General features: G+C 33.5%; 1 protein-coding gene across 2 annotated transcripts in view; it reads right to left on the minus strand.

Moving 5' to 3' along the window:
* LOC149426080 (uncharacterized) overlaps positions 1–13,715 on the minus strand; it is a 212,564-nt gene that overhangs the window by 47,768 nt on the left and 151,081 nt on the right. The window lies entirely within an intron of this gene.

Below are 13,715 nucleotides of genomic sequence, written 5' to 3' on the forward strand. Positions count from 1 at the left end.
TAAAAGTTCATAGATATTTGTTCAACATCCCGCCGAACGTTGAGGTTTTGAATGTTCAATCTCCACTGTCAACCAATCAGGAGCCGGCTAGTTAAAATGTGCGGTCATGTTGATTTTTAGTTGTTTTCTAACAACGAAATTGTTCCACTAAAAATACGTTTAATTGCGAATATATACTGTTATTGAACTAAAAAATGACTTCACCGACTCCAGAATCAATAAACCTAAGAACAGTAGCTAAAATAGAAAGGTAAATCTTAAATTTATGTCATTTATAGGCTTTTTCTCCATATTTTACATGTACTTCTTGAATTTGCTAGGCAAATATACAGGATGCTTCATTTATTATTTATTTATTAAATTATTTATTTACAAACTTAGGACTTTTACATAAAATGAGTATTAATAAATTATATTAGTGCATTAAAAAATATTTTTATTCAAGAAATACAACAAAAGAGCCAGGACATGGAAATGTGCAAAAAGTCGACTGTCCTCATAGTCTGATTGAAAGACATCTACGACACATGTTTTGTCCGTTATCACTGCTGAGATCGCTGATGAAAACGAAGTCCAAATATTTCAATTTTGAATTCATTCAATTAAAAGTTTCTGATTTTTTGTTTTTTTTAGTCATATAAAAAACAATAAACATATTCTTATGTAGGAACTACAATAAAACCAACTAGGTAAACGACTAACAACAATAAATGTAATGTTAAATAACACACACCCATAACCCAAATCGCGGGATATCATAATTTTAGGATTTTAAGAGCTGAAAGTATTTAAAAAAATAATATTTTACGTAATCAACATAAATAATAAGCTCACGGCAAATAAGACCTTCCAAAAAAAAAATCTTTCTAAAGTAAGTAAACTTTAAAAATTACATTTATCAAATGTAGGTAACGAAACAATAAAAAAAACAAAATTTCAACTGAAAATTGAACTTCAATAATTTTACTCATCACTCGGGATTTTTTTTATGGAATACCGCACACAGTCTCAACAGCTCTCAACCATCTGGAGCCAGTGAGACTATGGAATCCCCAATTGGGATATATTAGTATATTGTGAGGCTGAAGGTAGTGTGGAGGGGAAGGAGATGGAGAGGAGAAAGAGAGGAAGGAGGATGAAGGAGAAGAAATATGGTATGTGAGTATCTAATCAGATCTGATCACCAAACACGGCTAAAGCCATTTCAATTCTTATGGTGGTCTTTACACCATATCTTCCTCTCTGGAACATGCCGCAAATAGACTATATGTTATTTTAAATTAATAATTTGTGAAATAACATAAATGAATCAAATAAAATTTACTTGCGCACGCCGGGATTTGAATCCGCGACCTCCGGATTTTTAGTCAAGAGTACCCCTAGACCACGGAGGCCGTAACACGTACGATGTAAGAATATTTCACATCACGCATGCACCGACAGTCGATAGTAGTATATTAGCGGTAGGTACCTTTGTACTTGTGCATTGTTTTCAAACTTCCAAAATAATGGATGATTTATATAGAGCAGTTTTTGTGAATAATCAACTCAAGGACTCTGTTTGTATATTTGAAAGTAATACTTTAAGTCAACTACTAACTAAGATAAAAGTAAAGTAATTGAAATCTGAAAATCACCCTGTATGTACAATTTACCACTAATTGGCTAATTGAACAAAAAATACCTCAAACTTATGGGAGCCGAATTGTTCAATCTCCAGAAAATATGTTCAATATCCAAAATAATCATTCATCATTTTCAAGCCATGTTCAACGTCCACCTTTAAAGTCATAATATGGGCTTAATATAGCTTCAATCTTCGAAAAATGATCTTTAATAATTTCCTGTTACACATATGTATTAAACGAAATGACCAAAATCCAGAATTTTTTAGAATTTGCCTGTAAAAACAAAAAAAAACGTCTCCTGTAAAATTTGCTAAATGGTCTATTGAACTTACAAGAACTAAGGCAGCGACTTGTAAGATATGGCAAACTGCCCTTAAATGTGAACTAAATAATTCTGTATCTAATATAATTTTGTAAAATTGCTTACATTCCTACTGTACACTATTTCAGTTTCGTACACAACAGTGCCTTCTTGAGAACAATAAATCAAAAGAAAGTTCGAGTAAGTGCTAGTTTATTTTTATTTATATTTTTGTAAGTGTGTAGTTTTCACTTGCTTTTTTACTTGACGATGAAAATAATTACTTCATATATTTATGCAAAATAAATACCACCAGTAAAAGTAACTTATTCGTTTAAAAATCAACCCGTAAAAACAGTTTTTCTACTGTATCTACTTTAAAATGTCTTTTAAAACTGTTGAAATGTCGACAACTCCCCCTGCGGCGTGATAGTTAGTTAGTTAGTTATATGTACATATACGTACACACATACGAAGTGATTACTTACGTATACTCATGCATGCACATAATTATAAAAACATAAGTATACAAAGTTTAAATAAAATTATTGGAAAAATTTATAAGGTAGGTAATCCATAAATCCAAAAATCTAAAAAATGATTAAAGAAAATATTGGTAATTGCTAAAAGGTTAACATGGAGTGTACATAGTGTCAAAGTGCCAAAGATCTAGTAAGAATTATTGGTAGTTGCTAAGAGGTTATTATGGAATGTAAATATTGTCATAAAACCAAATATCTAAAAGAATCATTGGAGATTGTTACAAGTGTAACACTATTATTATAACGCTGGGCGCTATTGTAACAGATTATCAAGGTGAAGGGCACGTTGCGCGCCAATTGTAACAAGTTATGTGGTAACAAAGTGTAGAAATAAAAGAAGGAAGGAAATGATTCCAAGATACAATATTTATTTCTACAAATTTAGATGACATGAGAACTCTTTAAATCAATAGTTAATATATCAGGGGTGTGCATCATCCGAAGGATTGAATGGACGGTTGGAAAATTTAAAATTACATTGAAAGATTGACAATAAGGTTGGTGACATTAAAATTTAACTGACCTGATAAAAATAAAAGGGCGCCAAGCATTGCAATCCAGCAAAGCTAAAATTTTAATCAGTAGAGCGTTGGATGACCAAGGTAAAGAAAAACTAACTGCGACGTCATCGTAGCTCGTAAAATATGTCGGCCCATAAAGTGGCTCGTGTCTTCTCTGCTTCACAACGTTCCGGTACCGCAGCCTGTTGAATACTGACGCGTGGAAGTGGCCGTCCTGACCGCCAGCCCGTCTCCCGTTTCTTCTTGAAGTTGCCATGTGGCAAAGCAGCCGTAAATCAGAGATGGGAACTGATTGTTGCTATGACTCTGTAGCGGACTAGATATAACTGCTACAATTTGAATGTACATAGTAATCATAAAACCAAAAATCTAAAAAGGTTTTTGGAAGTTGTAAAGCGCGCCCTACACTCGCGGCGCGAACGGCCGCGAAGGCCGCGAAACACGAGTGTGGATCTTGTTCACGCTTTCGCAATCTTCGCATTCGCGCTTCGCGCCATTCCCCGATTTTTGTCGGTTTTTTGGCCCGCGACAAAGGGTTTGCGGCGAACAAGACTTGAAGGTACACCCACCCTGTCCCACCCCGGTATAGGTGACTTATGGTCACCCCTTCGGAGCTCTCGCATGAATCTAATTTTTTTGAATAAAAGGCTCTACAATTTATATAAATGAAGCTAGGCCTTCAAAGTCCCCGCATACGGTGTTATGAAGCGGTATGCAAGCGCTTACAAGTACTAAACTAAGGACAACACAGAAAAATAAACAACAAAAAAATCAAGATTAAGTGTCAGGCAGATAGTTGGTGGAGGGGACCCACACTCCAGTACCTGTAAACACATAAAAGTAAAATAAACAATAGAGTGAAGGGGGAGTTTCGCCGAACCACGACTGGCAGTCCTGTTGAGAAATTGGTGGTGGTTGGGGCGACTGGTGCAGGTCAGGACTTCCACACCCCTTAGCCGACCACCCGGTGGTGCCCTGAAGATAAGTATTGGAAAAAGAGGGATAAAACCCTAAAGAACCTAGGGGAAAGAAGCGTCAGGAGGTCGGAGGCAGGGTGGAGGTTACCCCAGCCCGCACAGTCACCCCTCTGACCACCAACGCTCATCAGGGGTGGCGCAGGTGATTGGCAGAGTCCCCCGGTAAGAAAGAATAGAATAGCGAACAAGACTGAAGCTTTGCGAGTGTGGATGGACACAGTTCACGCGCGGATCGCGACGTATGTTCACGGCGTGAATTCACGGCGCGACTTCGCGCGCCAGTGTAGAGCCAGCTTTAAAAGGTTTTCATGGAATGTATAAAGCTACATAGAACAGGAATTTCGTAGAAACTTTAAATTCACATAAATGCTATCGTCTAACTCTAAAAATACATAAAAAAATAGTTTAAACAAAAGTAGTAGGTATTGATAAACTAAGCATGCGTAAAACATAAGCAGTTTTAATAAGAAAGAGTAAATCTCTATAAATGTAAATAACACTTGTATGTAAATAAAGAATGAGCAATAGACTAAGAAGGGATTACTAGTTAATTACTGATGCATGCCCTTTTTTGTGTAGTAAACATGTGTTGAATGTTTAAGTAAACTTTTTAGGTTTTTTTTAGTGTTGCAATAAGTGGTTTATATGGATTCGTGCTTTGGCAAAGGTTGAATTAATGTTTGGCACTTTAAATTGATCATGTGATTTTGTTCTTGTGTTATGTGGGTGAGGATTTTATGCAGTTTATTTGAATAGTCTTTTTAATGAATAGTTTCCTAATATCTCGTATGTTATTTGTAATAAGGAGATTTCCGTTGGATGCATATATGGTTTTTTGAACACAATCCTAATTAATGTTTTATGAGTTGTGTTGAGGGGCCTAAAAAACTTGTCAGCGGCTCTTCCCCAGGCTGATAGACCGTACGTTAAAAGGCTTTTACACTAGCTTGTGACATGATGTTTCTTATCGTTTTAAAAATGAATAAAAGTTTACGGATTTTCTTTATGAGCAAGTTAATGTGAAGTTCCCAGTTTAATTTATGGTCCACTGTTAAGCCTAGATACTTGATATTGTCAGTATGTTCTATTTTTTTCGCAGAGGTGGTTTGAGGGTTTTGAGGAAGTATGTGGGTGTAGGTATAAAGGCGGAAGGATTTTTTGTTGCCCAGTGATGGTTTCGCTGAATGTTAGGTATTTTGTTTTGGAGATGTTTACTATTGTGAAACCGCCTTAACTAGAAAAATACGTATTTATTCATTGGAGATTAATATTCTATTAGGTATCGTTAATCTTTCAAGCTGGTATTGACGGGAATCGCAGCCAGGATTGGACTTATTAAGTGTCTAGGTTGATCCGCACAGGCTTTTTAATGTACATACCTACATAAAATTATCGTATATATTATTTCAATTTTACTACCGCTCATCTGTTGCCAGTTCCCCGGGGAACTAGAACACTTTTTGTTTATAATATTTTAATCACACCAAAAATATTATTAAATTAAGTGTCTAGGTTGATCCGCACAGGCTTTGTAATGTACATACCTACATAAAATTATCGTATATATTATTTCAATTTTACAGTTTTCAAATCCAAAGATTAGGTAGGTAATTAGTTTTCCTCGTTCACATACACACCCTACACCCGCACCCCCTCCCCAAACCCAACCCACACATTACCACCCTCTGCGCCAAGGGTATGTGCCTGACTACCGCTCATCTGTTGCCAGTTCCCCGGGGAACTAGAACACTTTTTGTTTATAATATTTTAATCACACCAAAAATATTATTAAACTAACGCAGACCTGAGGAAAATCTCCGTATGGCCTGAATTCTTGACAAATCTGTTCCAATTTTGAAAAAAAAAATCTGTTAAAAAACTATTTTATGTATTTTATTGATTTGTACATAATAGGTACTTATCAATTGTCAGAATACTTCAAACGAACAGTTCCAATTCCACACTTTCGAGGATAGATAGTATAGACACACAACCGAAATGAGTGATCTTGGGAAACTAAACGATTACGTCAAATAAAACGACTTATTGACTTTTCAGCTGTAACGCTTGGACAAAATTGTCGTACCAATAAGTATAGACAGGGAACTTCCTCTTTCTTTTAATAAGGTCACGGGTGTAAAATTTGATCAATCTACAAAACTGTTGATTTTTATAAAAATCCCCGCCATTCAACCGACCGACCGCTCGCCACCGAACTCTTTTATGAAAAGAAAAAAATAGTTTATCTATTCGGTTTTTTTTTATTTTGACTTAGACAGCGACCTTCCTCTTGTTTTGAAGGTTGAGCGTGCAAAATTTCATCCTTTTGAATAAAACTGTATATAAAAATTATACAAATGCCGCCCGCCCTATGTACTCGTTTTATTTCATAATTTAAAAATTACAATTTTCGATAGCTCACTGGGTGTATTATGTTCTTAAAATCCACGCAAAAGCTCGGATGGGAGTAAAACTAAACAAAATAATATAAATGTATTTTTTATGTATTTATGTACCACATACGCCGGTTACGACTCATCTCTACTATGAGACAGGAATCGAGAAATCATTTATAATCATATTGTTTTGTATACTAGGGATAAATAAATATAAAAAATTATGAAAAATAAAAAAGGCCCCTTTCACTTTCATCGTGAGTTTAAATTATGGTTGTCTTTCTCTATAGAAATACAAACAAGTAATGTGATGGTCAGCCTGTTTCGCCCACACCGGACACCTCTGGGCGCGTAATAGCGCAGCGCAGCGCAGCCCAGGGCAGGTGTCCTTTACCCGACTGGCGACCACGACATTGAGCGTCTTCTCCGTCGCGTCGGGGCCGACTGTCGATTGTCGACTGTCGACTCTCGGGCCTACGGGCTTTAGCGGCGGCACCTCGGAAATAATATATTGCCTAACTTTCTAGATCACACTTACGATAAAACTAGGCCATGTAACCGTTGAGTCGGAGCCGGGAGCAGCCGGCCTGAGCGGTGTGGATTGGTGTAGGTGCTCTCCACCGAGCGCCACTTAATTTTCCGGCCGGAAAATCTAACTAACTATTCCGCCATATTATATTCAAGGATAATCTAGGTAAAGGTTTGTTTGGAGCGTTATTTTCCTTATTGTGAAATTATAATACTCCAAATAAAGCATATTTAAATTGTTAAGATACACATAATTTCCCGTCAAATCACTGGAACAACGCGTAGTTTGTAACTATTTGTCGCGGGTATCATCGAGCTTTACGATTGTGTGTGTAGAATTAGGTTATATTCTACATGTTTTTATCTTACTAGCGTAAACATTTGAAAAATGTTATTTTTTTATTTTACTGTAAAAATAATGCATTGTCAAGTTTCTACGTTCAGTTCAGTTCAGTTTTTTACGTTAAATTATGTAAAAGCCGGTTTACTTGAGTCGGAAATATAAAATATTAATACAACAGGAAAAAAATAGATTTTCTCGTTAACTCCTCTCTAAGATATTGATTTCACGTTTAAGTATCTGATGCCCCCACGACATGGAAATTTCTCTTACTGTGTGCCACCCCCGAAAAAGACGAAATCAGTATTTTCTTTAGTATATTTGAGCACTTTTATAATACATAAGGAAGAAAAAAGATTTTCTCGGGAGCAAATTTTTAAGATCATGATTTCTCGTTATGAATTATCGTTCTCTATCATATAGGTATATATATTTTTTTCTTGCCTTTATTCGTAAAATATATTTGTATACAGTTTTTTACATGCTTTTCGACTACTACACTAGACACATGTCCGTATTATGGTAGTCGAAATTTGTATATAATTATATAAAAGTATTACATGTTCATTTGTTAATATATTAGTTTGTTAAATGCAATGTATTTGTAAAATAGGTAATACTTTAACTGGTTTTCTAGTTTAGTACATTTCACAATAATAAACTAACCATATTGCAAACTGTTGATTTTAATGAGATAAAATAAATATAAATATAAATATAAATGGGCAAATAAACAAATGACTTTACTTGTTGATATAATGAAAATAAAGATTTTTTTTTGTTTATTTAGAAAAAAAGTAAATATTCACAAGAGATAAAAATATATTTAATTTCCTATCAGACATCACTTTTTTTTGTTTACCCAATTTGTAGAGAAATATTCTCGGGTCAAACTGGGGAGCTAGTCTATGTGCTTATATATAGATAATAATATGTACAGTTACAAAAATGGAAAAAAATATTTTCAAAAATACTGTAAAATACTAAAAAATATTGTACAATAAGAAAATTACAAATAATTATACATATAGAATATCAACAAAAATCAACGAAAAATCAACAAAAATATAAGCAACAGAATGTATCTGAAAATCATCGATAAAAGTAAGTCAATCTTCTCTGTAAAAATACAACGAAAGTTTTTTTTTTAAATTTAAAATAATTTTTCTCACTTTTTATTGTATCCGGTAAATCGTTAAATAACTTTGGGCCTATATATTCATGATGGTGTTGTGCAGCTGTCGTATTGCATCTAGGTACATAGGTACATGTTCCCAGATGTTCTAGGTCTTATACTTCGCGTTGAGGACCTTTCAGAATCTTTAAAAAATTTTAAAATAGCATTTCTTTGAAATAGTTTTGAAATCGGTAGGACCTTAAATTTTTCAAAAAGTTCGTTGGTTGGAAAAATTCTTGGTTTTTTAATAATAACTTTGATTATCATTTTTTTTTATAGGGAATACCTCACAAGAGTCCCAACTGCTCCCGTCTGGAGCCAGTGAGACTATGGCATCACCAATTGGGGGATGTTTTGAGGCTGAAGGTAAGTGGGGAAGGGAAAGAGGAAGGTGGGGAAGTACCTGGCTATTCAGATCTAGTCACTAAACACGGCTAAAGCCATTTGGAGCAACGTTTCAATTCTGAATGGTGGTCTTACACCAGGGCGATACTGGTAGTATCTTCCACTCTGGAACGTGCCGCAAATATACTATATATTATTTTAATTAATTAATTGTGAAATAACACAAATTAATCAAATAAAATTTATTTGCGCACGCCGGGTTCGAACCCGCGACCTTCGGAATGGCAGTCCAATGCGTTACCACTGGACTATGCCGGCCGTCAATGTTTTGTGTTGTTACTATCGAATACAGATTATTCTTATAGATACCTCCCCATGCGATTATTCCGTACTGCACTGTACAAGAGCAAAGTAAACCATTTTAATATTTGAAAGATTTAGGATATTTCTTAATTGTATAAAAATGTAAGTAAGTTTTCTAATTCTTTTTACACAGTTTTCGATATGCTTCTTAAATTTCATTTTACTTTCTACAGTGATCCCTAGATATTTGACATCTGTGGTTTTCTTCAGGATTTTACAATTATTATCGTTACATTCTCCTCCTTTACACGAACGACTGTGCACTATCACGCTAATATTGGAATCTGTGACAGGATAAGGTATATATGATATTTTTTCTACATTAAGACTAAGTAAGTTATCATCAAAGCATTCCTTCAATATGTTAATGTCAGCATTCTCAGCTATATTCACTTCTGTCCATGTTATTCCTTCGATTATGATGACTGTGTCATCCGCATATGAGATGACACTTCCATTAAGAGGGAGAGTGAACATGTCATTGACATAATATAAGGAAAATTATAGGCCCAATTACTGTGCCTCGTGGAATTCCATATTCAGAAGAGAAGAAGATAAATTAACTATTTTTTTAAATAGAATTTTAAACAGAATTTAAATGAAAAAAAAGAATAATAAAGCAAATGAACTTAATTTAATGATGTCAGGCATTCTTTCAAATAGTTCCTTCCCTTCTTAAATAACCAATTCTGAATATATAATCTTAGGTACATGATCACATACAAGAAAGGAGTTGAAGTAGGTGATTAGAAATATTATGTAAAAATAAGAACAGTTTTAAGATGTAAGGCATTCTTTATAATATTTCCTTCCCTGAGCAAATAACCAGTTCTGCACACTAATGGCATAAAGATCATCAGTTTTCTATGTCTCAATATCAATACTAATGAATCCAATTAATAGTTGTCGAGTTTTTGTTTTGCTTTTACTAATTAATGTTTTAAGTATAGAGCTAAAATATATTAAAATCTATAAAATCAAATGAATAAAAATATATGTAAACAAATAAATAGTGTTTGCAAACAAGCCAACATTCTTAAAACTATCATTTAAACTTCTGTGTGCAGTGAATCTGTTTCTTTCTCAGTGTTTAATAAGTATAGTGCCAAATTCAAACGAATAACGCTTTCAAAATGAATACGAATGAAGCACTTTCTTTTCTAAATAAAGCCAAGGAAGAGATTACTGGTATCCATAGTGCCATTACCGATCCCTCTTTAAAAATCACTACAGATCAAATGGCAAAAATACTCACCAAACTATCTAACCTCTCTAGAACCATGCAGGACTTAGGAGTAAATGTTAGAGTCCTCGAGGGGAAAGTTATGACATTTGAAAAGATCATAGAAAAGAAAGTATTTCCCCAAGAAACAACACCAATTTGTGACTTGCTCGCTGAGATAGAGGAACGCAAGATCCGCACCAAGAACGTGATTTTACTTAACGTTCCCGAGTCTAGTTCCAACTCAAGCATGGAAAATATCTTGTAAGATAAAAAAAGTTTTAATTATCGTTAGTGAAATAAATAGCGTGTTCAAACCGGAAGAAGTTAAAATTTACAGGCTTGGTAGTAAAATTTCAAACAAAATCAGGCCCATTAAAGTCGAATTTGAAGACCCTAAGCTGGCAAAACCTATTCTTTTTAATAAAAAATACTTTGCCTAGTGGAATAAAAATTAAACCGGATAGGACCCTCCAACAAAGAGAACATTTAACTGACCTCTGGAAGTAAATGGAGGAGAGAAAAGAAAAGGGTGAAATTGATTTGCGAATCAAAAATTTTAATGGAATTCCTAAATTATCAAAAGCCATGCAAAAAACTGATAAACATAACACATTCTTAAGAAAATCAATGGATATTATCAAAATGTTATAAGAATTCGTACGAAATTGCAACAGCTAAAAAGGAATTCACCCACCTTCTCATATGACATTTTATTATTAACTGTCCTAATTCGAGCAAAAAGTCTAACGGAGGAGGCGTGATATTATGTAATGTATGTTAAACACATTTTTGTAATGCTCAACGTACCTTATAGTAAAATTATTATGGGTTGTGTCTACATCCCACCTGCATCGGATTTGCAAATTTATAAAGACCACAATGAGGACATAGAAATACTGAAATATAAATATCCGAAAGAAAAATTCATAATTGCTGGTGATTATAATCTGCCGAACTGGACCAGCCAAGATGACATCGGATCTGCCACAAACGAAGTTGTATTACAGTGCGCTAAATCAAGTGAAATTCGTTATATGTCCATATTCCTAGGACTAAATCAATCAAACAATGTGTTTAATTCTAATAATCGAATGCTACATTTAGTATTTTCAAGTGATTCAAAAATAGTGGCTGAGAAATCTGACGAATTATTATTGCCTCTAGATAAACACCATCCACCATTAGATATTATCATTACAAATATGTCTGGAAGATCTCCAAACCCAACTACCACATCGTATAATTTCTCCAAAGCCGAATACCATAATAATATTATTGAGAACCTTACCTCGGTAAATTGGTCATATTTAGAAGACGAAAATTATTTAAATAATCAATTAGAACAATTTTACTCAATTTTAAATACCTCGATTGAGCGCTTTGTTCCTAGGGTCAACTTCACACCATCTAAACTATCCCAATTTTCAAGGGAATTAAAAAAATATATCAATTATATTAAAAAAAGTCCACATAATTTATAAACATACCAGAAATCCTAATGATTACATAACTTTTAATAAATTAAGAAAGCAGTGTAAAGAATTATCAATAGAATGCTGTAGTGATTATGTTAGCCTAATAGAAAAAGAGGTACGCCAAAATGTTAAAAAATTATAGAGTTTTTTTAAAAGTCAACAAAAAAATTATTGTGGATTTCCAAATAACATTTATTTATTTATTTATTACACGCCCTAGTGGGCTTTTCTTAAAAAAAATACAAGCATTTTGAGTTATCATAATTGAGTTTAAAAGATTCAACAAAACAAAATAGTAGAAGCGGAGAAGTTATATGGGTACATAGGTCTATTTGTGTCTAGAAGAATAAAAGTGATAGAATATACAACATTTATACTGATTAGTTTTCAAATGAAATATATCACCCAGATCTGAATATTTGTTTACGAGATTGTGAAGTCTCGGAATCGGAGAATTTTGGTAAGCTAGTGTCCTGGTGTTATTGAAGTAAAAAGGTAAGAAATGTCGGCATTTTTGGGAAAATGGATATTGATACATTGAAGTAATTCGGGACAGTCAATTTTAAAATGTAGTATTCTTTGTAACAGTATTAAATCTGTGCTTATTCTTCTTTCTGAAAGTTTCAATAGAGACATTTTATCCAAGAGGTAATTGTAATTTATGTTTTTTATAGTAATATGCAATTTATAAACCTTAGAAACTTCCGTTGAATCTTTTCAATGTTATCTGAATGAATATTGAAAAATTGAGACCATAACGTAGAGTTATACTCATGTTGGCATCTGACAAGGGTTTTATATAACATAATAAATGTTCCTAAATTATTGAAATCTTTTGCAGCTCTCAAAACAAAGCCAGGAGAGTCTTTGGGGCCTTGTTGATAATATTATTAATATGACATACAAAGGTGAGTTTACTGTCGAACATAATGCCTAGATCAATAATTTTACTAACACAAATTAAATTTTCATCATTTAATGAATATTGAAAAAAAATAGGATAACTTATTTTGGAAAAATGAATGAACTGGCATTTATTTATGTTAAGTGCTAATTGGTTGATTTAGCACCATTCAAAAAGATATCCCAAGTTAGTTCGAAGTGTAATACAATCATTAATGTGGTTAATCTCTTTATATAGTTTCATGTCATCGGCAAACAGTAGAACGTTTATATCAGTAAATACATCAACAATGTCGTTTATGAATACTATAACCAAAATGGGCCCTAGATGAAAGCCTTGCGGCACTCCATTTGTCGCCATAAATTCGCATGAATTCGTGCCATTTATTCTCACACAAAGACTTATTTTGAACAAATAACTAGTAAACCAATTTAGTAAATTACCGTAAATTCCAAGTTAAGCTAATTTATTGATTAATATTTTGTGCCACACCTTGTCAAATGCCTTGCTGAAGTCAGTGTATACTGAGTCTACCTGGCACCTGTTTGCTAAGGATGTAGATATAAAATTTTCGTATATTAGTAAATTGGTTAATGTATGTTTATTTGAACTAAAGCCACGTTTGTAGATATTTTATCAAGTACTATTTTTCAAAAAGTTTAGGTATCGATGACTGGATACATATTGGTCTGTAATTTTTAACATCCGTTTTGTCACCCTTTTCAAAGATAGGAGTAAGAAAACTATGTTTCCATATATTAGGAAAACATCCCGTCTTTAATGATTGGTTAAAAATTACAAAAAGAGGAACAGATAGGCTGTTTAGACATTCTTTAATTAACACTGGTGGAATGTTGTCAGGTCCAGCACATTTTCTAGCATCTAACAAATTTACATGCTTTTTAATATCGTTAATTTCAATGTGTATTTCAGATATGCTTAGACTGAGATTCGACGAGGATTTGGGAATTTCATTATTAGGTTTATCCTTTT

The sequence above is a fragment of the Hesperophylax consimilis genome, chromosome 1, assembly GCF_061612785.1.
Source record: "Hesperophylax consimilis isolate HC1 chromosome 1, BYU_Hcon_1.0, whole genome shotgun sequence".
Taxonomy (NCBI): Eukaryota; Metazoa; Arthropoda; class Insecta; order Trichoptera; family Limnephilidae; genus Hesperophylax; species Hesperophylax consimilis.